Raw genomic sequence first — 12,369 nt, 5'->3', positions numbered from 1 at the left:
TCTGGAGGATATTTTGAGGATAAAATTGATACTATAATTCTATTTCTTAGTATAGCATTTGCAATATGTGTTTGTTGTGTTAGGTGGAGATTTATTCAAAATAATTGCACTGAACAATTTTGTTCATTCAGTCCATTTCAACACAATCTGAAAATGCTAGGCTACCAAGAAGAAAAAGTCTACAAATAAAATTTGCTATCAGATCAAAAAAGCAACCGAGTTCAGACACTGTTCTTGCATCATCTCCTTTTGTCTGATTCCTCAGTTGAGGAAGCAAAGAATAGGAAGGTAAAACATGAGCCTCTGACAGTTATTATAACTCATTGTTTTAAGTCATTCTTTCCAGTGAAGACTAAAGGAATCTGTAGGAAGATGTGAGAGGAACAACTGCAAACAACTTTAAAGAATCCAGGTTTGTGGCTTCTTAGTTTGAATGAGTCAGAGGACTCATCTTTCTGGTACCTGGGTAACAATGCCAAGTTGGATCCTGAGACATCCTTATATGTCTCATTTCCTGACTGCATATCTACTTGAATAAATAGTCCCCCAGAGGGGAGATAGAAAAACTCATTTTTATTTTTCTTGTCCTGGAGTTTCAGGATCCTTCTTCCTGAGGATCCAGATCCTCCAGGTAATGAGTTCCTGATCTGAAACTGGCTCAGATCAAGACTAGGGATTGAAAAACCTCTTTGGGGCTATAAATCCATTGCCTCCTCATAAGTGGAGAAGGCAATGGCAACCCACTCCATTACTCTTGCCTGGAAAATCCCATGGACAGAGGTGCCTGGAAGGCTGCAGTCCATGGGATCACTAAGAGTCGGACATGACTGAGCGACTTCACTTTGACTTTTCACTTTCATGCATTGGAGAAGGGAATGGCAACCCACTCCAGTGTTCTTGCCTGGAGAATCCCAGGGACAGGGGAGCCTTGTGGGCTGCAGTCTATAGGGTCATACAAAGTCAGACATGACTGAGTCGACTTAGCAGCAGCAGCAGCCTCATAAGCTATCCTTGACTCCATCCATTAGTTGTTTCCTCCCTATTTCACTTGACCATGTTTTATTCATCCCCTTCTGAGTTCTCTGTGGTCAGGCTCCATTGTCACTTCAACATGTGTAAAAGCGAACACCTCACCTCCATGTGACAGGGTCTCTCATCTCTCCTGGTTAACACCACCAGGAGTCCAGTTCTGAGGTGGCACGTCATCCCACCTGCCCTGACACATAGCAGGAAGGTCAGCATGGAATGTTTTAAGAATGACAGGATCCCTCTCAACAGTGCATATTCTTTTTTTTTTTTTGGCTAGTTTTCCTTCTAAAACCTTAAAGTTCCCTTCAGAGATAAACAATGAAGGCTACTGCACTATTTCAAAGGATCACCAGAAAATTTTTGCCTTAGTTTAGAAGTGAATATAAGAATTAAAGAATCAAGGCCAAAATGAAACAAAAAGATTAGGATGCAAATTTTGTGTTTTCCAGTCCTCGATTCTTAGCCTTAAACGCTTCATTGAACTGGCTGATGTCATTTCTTGGAGCAAGGAACAATTCATCATTTAGTGGTCAGTTTCACATCCCATTAGTATTGATTATTAGTATTTTATTATAATTTCTGCTCTATTTATGAATATTGTTTTTACAAATTTTTTTGATTCTTTTATTTTTATTATTTTTTAATATAAATTTATTTATTACAAAATTTCAAAGGTAGAATATATAATGTAAACTACGTGTCCTTCCTCCACCTGATCCCACCCAGTTTTCCCCAGAAAGAACAAATGTTACCAGTTTTCATTAATTCCAATTTTTTATCCACAAAAACTACACTAGACTCAAGTTTTGACAACTCATTTTTTTCACCTTAAAATATATCTTGAAGATTTTTCTATAATAGTATATATAAACTCCATTGTCAAATTATTTCAGTGGCTACATAGACATCTACTACATGTGTGTACTAACTTCGTGTTTATATTACAACTTTTATTATTTATTTTTATTAACACCACAATTTCTCTCATTTATGTGTGTATGCGTATAATTGTGTGCATATATTTTCTTAAAAATGAACATGTTATATCAAGTCATACACACATTAAACATAAGAAATATTAAGATCAATTCTCAACAGAAATTTTATAATTTATACTAACGGCAACCCACTCCAGTACTCTTTGCCTAGAAAATTCCATGGATGGAGGAGCCTGGTGGGTTACAGTCCATGGGGTCACAAAGAGTTGGACATGACTGAGCGACTTCACTCACTCACTCACACTCCTATATGAGACAGCCTTTCTTTCCACACTTTCTCACATAACATAACTTGTTATCAAATATTTTTACTTTTGTCAACCTGAGAAGTGAATGATTATATTATTCACTAATTATGAATAAGTTTGTATATGTTTTAGTTATTTTCTGTTAACTTCTACTGACATAATCTCTTTCATGTTGTTTAAATGTGAAACTTTAAGCTTTTCCTATGATAAAAGTTGAAGATGCATTTTCAGAGAGCCTTTTGTCTTTTGGTTTTTTGAACATAAAGGATTTATTTCAGTTTTATGCAGTTGGAAGGACTGATGTTGAAGCTGAAGCTCCAATATTTTGGCCACCTGATGCGAAGAGCTGACTCATTTGAAAAGACCCTGATGTTGAGAAAGATTGAAGGCAAGAGGAAAAGGGGATGACAGAGGATGAGATGGTTAAATGGCATCACCGACTCAATGGATATGAGTTTGAGTAAACTCCCAGAGTTGGTGATGGACAGGGAGGCCTGGCGTGCTGCGGTTCACAGGGTCACAAAGAGTCGGACACGACTAAGTGACTAAACTGAACTGAACTGATGTAGTCTGGGTTTTGTGTCTTGCTTAGAAAAGACTACCACATTCTGACATTTTAAAAAATTGTTTGGTTAACCAACTTGTATAATTTTAATTTTCATGCTTAAATGTAGGAAATCTGGAATTTACTTTGACATTTTATATATATATATATATGTATATGTATAAATAATATATAATCTTTTTTTTCTAAGTGGCTGTCAAGTTGTCTTAACACGATTTATTCAACAGTTCATTATTTCCCACTAATATGAAATAAAATCATCAAGATAGCTTCTAGAAGTGTTTCTCTCTATCTCTAGACTATGTAAACTCTTCTGTACCTTTGTATGGTTAGGACCCAGAGTGCACTGATCTGATGAATGCAGCTCTACAACAGGCTTTTATATGGAGTAGACATGGCACCTCTTCTTTACTTTTCTTCTGTATTATCCTGATAATTTTTAAAAGCATGTTAAGCAATCCCATTTAAATATGTAGAAAGTTAGTAGTCTACCTCTCTTTACAAAAACATATTTTTACTACAGAACATATTAAATTTACAAACAAATTAGAGGAGAATTGGTTTTAATATATTTAAACTATATGATTCTTCTTTTCTGATTTTCAGTGGCATTCTTGACACATTTTTTTCAAGGTAATTTTTACCTCTATTGTAAATTTAGTATCTTTCAACCTTTTAAAACAGCAGGTGGCAAACTTTTTCTGTAAAGGACACAAAAGGAAATATCTTGATTTTGTGAGTCAAACTATGTTTGTGGAAACTATTCAATTCTGCTGTTGTGGCATGAAAGCAGCCAGAGACAATATACAATGAATGAGTATGGTAGTGTGCCAATAAAATTTTTTTAGAAAAATAGGCAGCAGGGCAGATTTGGTCTAGAAGCTAAAGTTTTCCAACTCCTGGTATAAAGTTATCTGTTTTTCCCTTTAAACTAACTGGTAAAACCAACATTTAGTCTATGTAAAGTGTGTCAGGCAGTGATATCATCTAGTAGGCATTTTTTATGCTTAAAAGCTTTCAGAATGAAACTAAAAAACATGCATGCCAAAATTAGGGTGGAGCATATACCCACATTCTGTGATATACTTAAAATAAAAGCTAATCCTATTTAACCAGTGAGCTCCAGTCCTTCAGACCCTGGCCAATTAGTTTATCAGAAGCAGACAGAATTGCAGGTGCTTCAATGGCAATTGTGTCCAAGGTCTGTGAAATCCAAGGAGCTTTATCTTTTTTCCTCTTCTCAATTGTTTCTGAGATGATTCATCTCTGCTTTCATCCCCTCAGCTTTCCCACTAAATCCTTCAATAAGCAGATTGATTTGAACCTAAAACAAAGGAAGGTAAGAGAGGAAAATGCAAAGTTTGAAAATTCTTATTTTTTCAAGAATCAGATTTTATATTTAAGAACTTTGTTAAATTATCTGTTTGACACATATAATCATTCTTTCTTATTAGATCATAACGGAGAAGGAAATGGAAACCCACTCCAGTGTTCTTGCCTGGAGAATCTCAGGGACGGGGGAGCCTGGTGGGCTGCCATCTATGGGGTTGCACAGAGTCTGACACAACTGAAGCAACTTAGCAGCAGCAGAAGCATTAGATCATCAAAAGATAATATTTACAGCAGAGAATATCTTCTGAGTTAGATCTGGACAGTGAGAGGAAGGATAGTTCCCAATCTTACTAACATTCACACACCATTAGGATGTGAATTTTGCTCGGCTGCTAAGGAAGCTCCCCTGGAGTAGGAAATGGCAACCCTCCAGTCCCCTGCCCAGTGATATTTCCTTTCATCTGCTCCAGGTATCAAGGAGTCAAAAATACATGCAGTTGTACAAACTCACAATGTCATATGTTTGCACATTTACCTGGGGCTCTTCCCTTTGAATAACATCTCAACTTGAAAAACATGTACAAATATTTCAACTTATATCCCCCTCCTTTTCCAGGGAATTTTCCTAAACTATGTGCCCAATGTGAAAATCAGACTCTAATATATGCTGCTGTTCTCTACTGCCTCTTGTCAGGTGTGCAACTTTAGGCAAGTTATTTAGCCACCCTGTGCCTCCTAGATCTGTAACATCTATAAAAGTAGATTTTTATAAGTATTATGGAACATTTTTACCAGGATTAAATTAAAATGTTTAGAGAAACAGCTTAGCAGTATGCCTCTAGGCAATAATGGTTCAATATACTCTGGTGTGTTATTATCATTAGGTTTATTATCACCATCAGTGAAGCCCAGGATCACAGTTACATAAAGTGCTATCCCTTTATATGCATTTGTCTATTTATTTGACTTCCTCTTGCATTTTGATCCAGCCTTGAATACAAAGATTCTGACTGCATCATAAATCCTCAACATGTGGCACATAAAATGTTACTTTGTTGTATGAAGAAATGAATAATTTCTGTTTTGTCTCTTGTGATTTTAGAAATCCATTTCGGTGGCGGGGGAGGGGGGTGGCGGGGTGCGGGGAGGATGGACATTTCTCCTCAGGGATAAATGCCATGTAGTGGGCCTTAAAAACTAAACCTGTCATGATATCCCCATGCTCTCTCATTATCCACACATGGTGTTTTGCTCTCAGATTTTCAGGAGACCCCCTGAACTCTATTCTGTAGGTTCACCATGATCCCCTTGTTCCTCACCTTCACTCCTTTCCTGGGCGCATGGAAATAGTACCATTGTAACCTTTCCATTGCTTTCCTGTAGAGTTTGTTCCCTCCAGAAACAGAGAAACTTCCTTCTGAAATACTTTTCATTAGGGCCTTTGAAAGCAGATCAAGTTTAGCCTGGCAGTATTTAGTAGATGCCTCTTCATTCTGCAGCAAGAAACCTTCCTTATTCTTTATAAGTGCCTACAGGGTAAATGTAGAGGAATGTCACCAGAAGCAAGGAACAGAGAAGATAAATTTCCAAGGAATATGGTAGAAGAATTGGTCTAAGGTGGTCCTCATGAAAAAAAAACCATTCCAGTGGAGCCACACAAACAATGTAGCCAAAATACAGATGTTTATTCCCAACTCTGAAACCCTGCAGTCTTCCCAGGTGGCACAAGTGGTAAAGAACCTGCCTGCCAATGCAGGAAACATAAGAGATGTGGGTTCAATCCCTGGGTTGGGAAGATCTCCTGGAGAAGGGTATGGCAACCCACTTCAGTATTCTTTCCTGGAGAATCCCATGGACAGGAGAAACTGGTGGGCTATAGTCCATAGGACCACAAAGAGTTGGACATGACTGAAGAGACTAAGCATGCATGCACACACTGAAACCTCCGCAAGAGTATGGAAAAGTTTCTTAACTTCCCTGAGCCTCAGGTTCCTGATCTGTGAAATACTGCAGTTATCTATTCTCTATCATTCCTAGTAGCTGTAACATCCCATGGCTCTATCTTCAATAAAACAATGACAACTAATAAAGAAAGTAAATATAACAAATTTGCTTTTGTTAAGAAAGTTTGCCCATGGAAATCAAGTATCAAGGAATGTTGTTCAGTCGTGTCCAACTCTTTGTGACTCCATGGACTGCAGCACACCAGGCTTCCCTGTCCTTCACTATTTCCTGAAGTTTGCTCAGACTCATGTCCATGGAGTCAGTGATGCCATACAACCATCTCAACCTCTGTTTCCTATCTAGGAATAGGAATAATTATACCCAGGGAACAACCATCTCAGGAATGACTTAGTGGAGTTCTGGAACCATGCCACAATCACTAAAGGAGAAATCATGCTCAATGCTACTTTTGCTTGAGAAATCAGAGAGATCCTGAAAACTTTCCCAAGCTTTAAGGAAAAAGAAGGAAATACAGTCCTCTAGCATTCTCTCTTTCTCATAAGAATCCAGACTACTTTTCCCTGAATAGCAGATAAACACCAGGCATCACTCTAGAAGGGCAAGAATCAAAAAGGACAAATGCTAAGACAAAGTACCATGAGCTTCTTCTGGAATTTCTATCGGTCATCCTTGAAGGAGCACCCTCATGAAGATGACAATGGCTTCCCTTTCACAGGTTACGTGCACTTCCAGCAGCTCCTGGAGCGTGTCTGCAGGGAGGCTCATTCACTGGGTCGTCTGCTCACTGTAGTGGTCAACTGCCTTCTGCACAACTGCTGAGTTCTCCAGCTGGGCCAGAGTTGTCACTGCGTTCTCCAAACAAGGAATTGTTCCAGTATTAATGGCATCCACCTAAGTTACCACCAGAGTAGCCATCCCTGAATAAAGTAGAAATATGAATAAATATCAAGTTCTTACTCAGTGAGATTCAAGGTTGTGAAATTACAATTCTTAAACCAGACACACACATTCACACACACACACACACACCCTTACTTATTTCCACTGTCATCACCTTCATTTTCACACTCTTTATTATTCTCCAGTTCATAGCATTAAAAAATATTAAATATCTATCTTCATCTAACATAATTAGAGGTATCTGAGAAAAATTATTTCAGGTTAACACAAATTAAAAGAAGAATATAAACTGCACATATAAATTCTACAGGATAATAAAAATAATGTTTATTCCTAATTCTTAAACTGTTCATGGATTTTCAGGGACTCAGAAACTAATAGTTATTTTGGACTGATTTAAACTCTTAAGAAGTCTCCTTGAAAAAAGACATAGTATAGAACTTTCCCTGAGAAGACAATGTACTCTATTTTCATACTCAGCTAGTGATTTTATTACCAATGGTGGGATTTTTCTTAAATTCAGCAACCCCAGATAGCAATGACAAGGGTTTTGGAAAGGAATTTGTTGATCCCATAATGACAAAGAATTTCTAAAACATTTACATATTTATCTCTGAGGCATGACACTTTTTAAAATAACTACACACTTCTATATATGAAAAAAACTACTAAAGAAAATATATTATAAATAGTCAACACATAACTAGCCACACAGAAATAGAATTTTGAAAAAGGAAACTCACCATTTCCAGTGACCTTCACCCCTTCCCTGAGGGTCTCGGTCCTTGCATGGATAAAGATACATGAACAGAAATTATTTGATTGTTCCTTGAATTTAGGATCCACTTGGCTTTCCAAAATTTCCTCAATATGGGGTAAGAATTCCTTTTCATGTACTGGCTGGTCAAAGATGAAACACTTCCATTTTGGGGAAAAAAATGCCTGATACACTCCCTGGATATGTTGGAATTTTTAACTTTGGAATTCTGACCTAAAGAAGAAAGAAAACAGCAAAGTCTTGGCATAAGGCAACTAAAACTTTTCATGAGTGGGGATTTTTTTTTTTTTTATCTCTGGAGTCTTCTATTCTCATAGAACTCCTCTAACATATATGTATAAGTTAAAAATCAAACTCACATGAATGGCATATCCCTGGAGAGCAATTTTAGGAAACAGCAGCTCTGAGTAAAGAAACTTACATCTTCAATGCACAGAAATACACATGGTACTCAGTTCATTAGATGTTTATCAAATAAAAGATTTAATGAATGATAATCAAATATCAATTTCTGGTTTACTCCAACTCATCTTGGAAGTAAACCATAGGAAGAAAATGAAGAAGAACTACAAACAAAAGTAATGGAGTAGTGATTAACATGGGACATAGATATCGTGTTCAGTTAAGGAAAACTTCATTGACTGAATTCACATAATACAAATAAGACTAGCCATTTTGGGTAGAAACTCTGAAGACTAAAAGGAACCTAAATGTAATTTGAAGAACTTACCACTACTCCATAAACACAGCACTTTTTTCAAGTACTCACCCACCTTTAAATGTAATTCATTACAATGACTTACTAATTTAAAATAGTGACCAAGTAACTAAATATAACTAAATAGTGACTGAATATGTTAGAATAAAAAGAATATGATGAGGAAAATAAAATGAAAGATCTGGTTGTTATCAGAAATAATGAAAAAGTATAGATTGAAAGATCATCAGGTTTTTTAAGGTTTAAAGTCACTTTTTGTAGAAGATATAACTATCCACACTTTAGAAAGTTATAGCCTTCCTATCCACACTCAAGAAAGTTATGTCCTTCCTATCCACACTCTAGAAAGTTATGTCCTTCCTATCCACACTCTAGAAAGTTATGTCCTTCCTATCCACACTCTAGAAAGTTATACCCTTCCTTGAGAAGAATAAAAACTAATGGAAATATATCTTTCATTATTATTTTATGCCTAACAATTATGTCATTGTTTTTCTCAACTCAAATCAGTTCAGTTCAGTAGCTCAGTCATGTCCGACTCTTTGTGACCCCACAGAATAGATCTAATTAAATTAAATGTCTATGTGAATTGTAGCACGCCAGGCCTCAATGTCCATCACCAACTCCCGGAGTTCACTCACACTCACGTCCATCGAGTCGGTGATGCCATCCAGCCATCTCATCCTCTGTCGTCCCCTTCTCCTCCTGCCCCCAATTCCTCCCAGCATCAGAGTCTTTTCCAATGAGTCAACTCTTCCCATGAGGTGGCCAAAGTACTGGAGTTTCAGCTTTAGCATCAGTCCTTCCAATGAACACCCAAGACCAATCTCCTTTAGAATGGACTGGTTGGATCTCCTTGCAGTCCAAGGGACTCTCAAGAGTCTTCTCCAACACCACAGTTCAGAAGCATCAATTCTTTGGCGCTCAGCTTTCTTCACAGTCCAACTCTCACATCCATACATGACCACTGGAAAAACCATAGCCTTGACTAGACGGATCTTTGTTGGCAAAGTAATGTCTCTGCTTTTGAAGGGAGAAGCATAATAAGGGAAGCAAGCATCTGGTTCTTGAAAAGTCTTAGTTCCTACTGTATCTGAATGTTAAGGTACAAATTATCTTCAGTACAAACTAGTTTTGAATACTTTCACTTTGTTAAGCCCTATTCTTCTTGGGTGAACGTAACTGTAGTCACTAGAACTTATCAAGGAATAACAACCTAGATCGCAGTCACCATTTCTATGGCCCTTGATCTAGTTTCAAATATAAATGCAACCCCAGAGATGATGGACAGTATTTAGAAGATCCCACCCTCTACTTGACTACTCACTGCCTAGGCCATGCTCTGATACCTCTAATCAGCTTCAAGGCATTGTCCAAGTACTCATCTTCTGTTTTAGGGTAAACATGTACCTTCAACTTCAGGGTGAAATCCCATACAGCCCAGATAAAGTCTGGAAAGAAATTCATAAACTCTGTGGAATTTTACACTTCATCCAATTTGGAGAGGACTTGGCCCTGGTGATTCTGTGAGCTCTGACACATAGCTAGGACTTGGTTAAGGAAAAAGAAATTTCTACCCACAATTCCCACATTTTCCTCATAAAAATGATTATAAACATTCTCTTTTGCCCTTGGTCCCCACTGTTCCGCCAAAGGCAACTCAGCCACAGGGACGGGAAATCCAGTTTGGTCTCCATTCTCATCAATTTCTCAATAAAACTGGGAAGGATACTGTAGTTTCTCCAGTGCATCATTGTTGATGGTGCTCATGCTGTTGTTTACTAGAGTACTGCTCAGAAGCACAGCTAGGGCAAAGATCACCATGGAAAACATACGAGAGCAAACACTAGCAGTCTTCTCTTCAGAAATTCATTCTTATTTCTTTAATCAGTTTTCCATTTGTTATTTCAGATAGTAAAGTATTGATACAAAGGAAAAAACCTTGAAAACAGAATTAAAAGTAAAATCTGAGTTTTGTCAATTACATTGACATTTCCTGTGACCTCAGTTTCCTCATCTAAAAAGGAATTCTGATAATACATTCCACAAAGAGCCCTTATTTTTTTTTTTCCTGATTGGGATAAAATGAGATAGTATGAGTAAAAAAAACAACATAGAATGCCTTTGAGCAATTCATTGTTCAATAATAAGCAACATCACATATTCATTTAACAAAAAGTAAGTCACAAGGTATACTATGCTAGTCACAACTGAAAACTCAAAATAGATCTAATTAAATTAAATGTCTATGTACTGCTACTAAACATTACTTATCTTTATTAGTTATAAAAAGCAGATAAATATGATAGTGAATACACTCAAGAAGACTATCTCATAGTATTTACAAACATTTTAAAACACTTGAAAAACAAATACAATGAAGATGACAATATATTCAAAGGGTTTACATATTAGCAGTGAACCTAAGCAATGAAATTGATAATCATTATATCAAATAAAAACAATGAATATGTCGAGGGAGACCAAATAATGGAATAGAAGGATGTGGAGCTCACCTTCTCCTATAGATACTTCAAAAATACATCTACATGTGGAACAGTTCTGGCAGACTGCCTCCTGAACCCTGAAAGAAGATCTCATACAATGAACACTGTAAGAAAGATCACCACATAACCAAGTAGGAAGAAAGAAAAAAAGGAATCAGGATAGGAACTACAGCCCTGGGAGGAAGCTGTGAAAGAGGAAATGTTCCCTCACCCTGGGAATACCCTTAACCAGCCAGGAGATCAACTGGGACAGATAGGGAGGTTTAGAGGCTCAGAGGAGAGAGCACCAGCAAGCTTGCAGCAGGCAGAAGAGAGGGAGACCAGCACAGAGGGTCTGTGCCCATCACTGCACTCCTCCTCCCAAGATATGCCTTGGCTGGTGTGCACAGAGGCTGGGTAGGATACTCAGGTTTCGGTGGACAGACTTGAGGAGAAGACTGGGACTGGCTCATAGATACAGCCTGAAGGGGCAGGAATGTGGTATGAGCTGCAAACAAGAGTGTTTGCAGGGTGGAGCCCAGATCCCCCATAGAAGCCCTATTGTTACAGCTTGGATATAGAGGCATAGGGCCTGCCACCGCAGCCACAATCTCTGCCTGCTCACAGTGGGTGGCCTCCACCTCTAATTGCTCTGGGAACCCATCAGTACCTGTGAGTTGACCACAGGAAGAGGCAGGGCTGAAATCTGACCCTTGTCCCAGCCAGCCCTGTGACCTGTGTAAACTCAGCACCTGTGGGACATCCAAGTAGATTCCTGGTGCTCCCATGGCTGGGGTGGGTCTGATGCCAGCAGCTGTGACTGTTGTGGGTATTGCACACTGAGGTGGGACCTGGGATCTGGGCTGATTCTGCCACCTCCACAGCAGGTCCAGGTATGTGATGACAGCAGTCCCGGTGCCGGACCTCAGAATATCTATGGTGACAGATCTGCACTGCTGGTTTTGTCAGCACAGCACCTGAGGGGCACCCGGGCTGATAGCCTGCATCTCCACAATTGAGGCAGGGCCAAGAGCAGTGCCAAGAACAGTGTACCCTGTAAGCCAGTACAGTGGGTGGCAGGTAGCACCACAGAGTGTACTCCCTGGTGGGTAGGTCCAGCAGAGGAATACTCAGTGGCTTTTCTCCCAGCCCCTCCTAACACAGGCCACATCTCAGAAACAGATGGCTTCAACTCCAACAACTGGGGAGCAGAGTCTTCCCCCAACGGGGCCATGACAACCACAGAGCAAAGAGAAGGCCACACTCAACATCCAGTGCAGGCTCTGTTCACTACAACACTAATCACATGCCCTTTAATGGGCAGCACACACCGAGGAAAGATGTGGCAGG

General features: G+C 38.7%; 1 pseudogene; it reads right to left on the bottom strand.

Moving 5' to 3' along the window:
• Window positions 1-5,434: 5,434 nt before the first annotated feature.
• Window positions 5,435-10,357, bottom strand: LOC102398977 (annotated as a pseudogene).
• Window positions 10,358-12,369: the final 2,012 nt, after the last annotated feature.

The sequence above is a fragment of the Bubalus bubalis genome, chromosome 6 (assembly GCF_019923935.1).
Source record: "Bubalus bubalis isolate 160015118507 breed Murrah chromosome 6, NDDB_SH_1, whole genome shotgun sequence".
NCBI lineage: Eukaryota > Metazoa > Chordata > Mammalia > Artiodactyla > Bovidae > Bubalus > Bubalus bubalis.
This window is presented reverse-complemented; position numbering and strand designations above follow the sequence as displayed.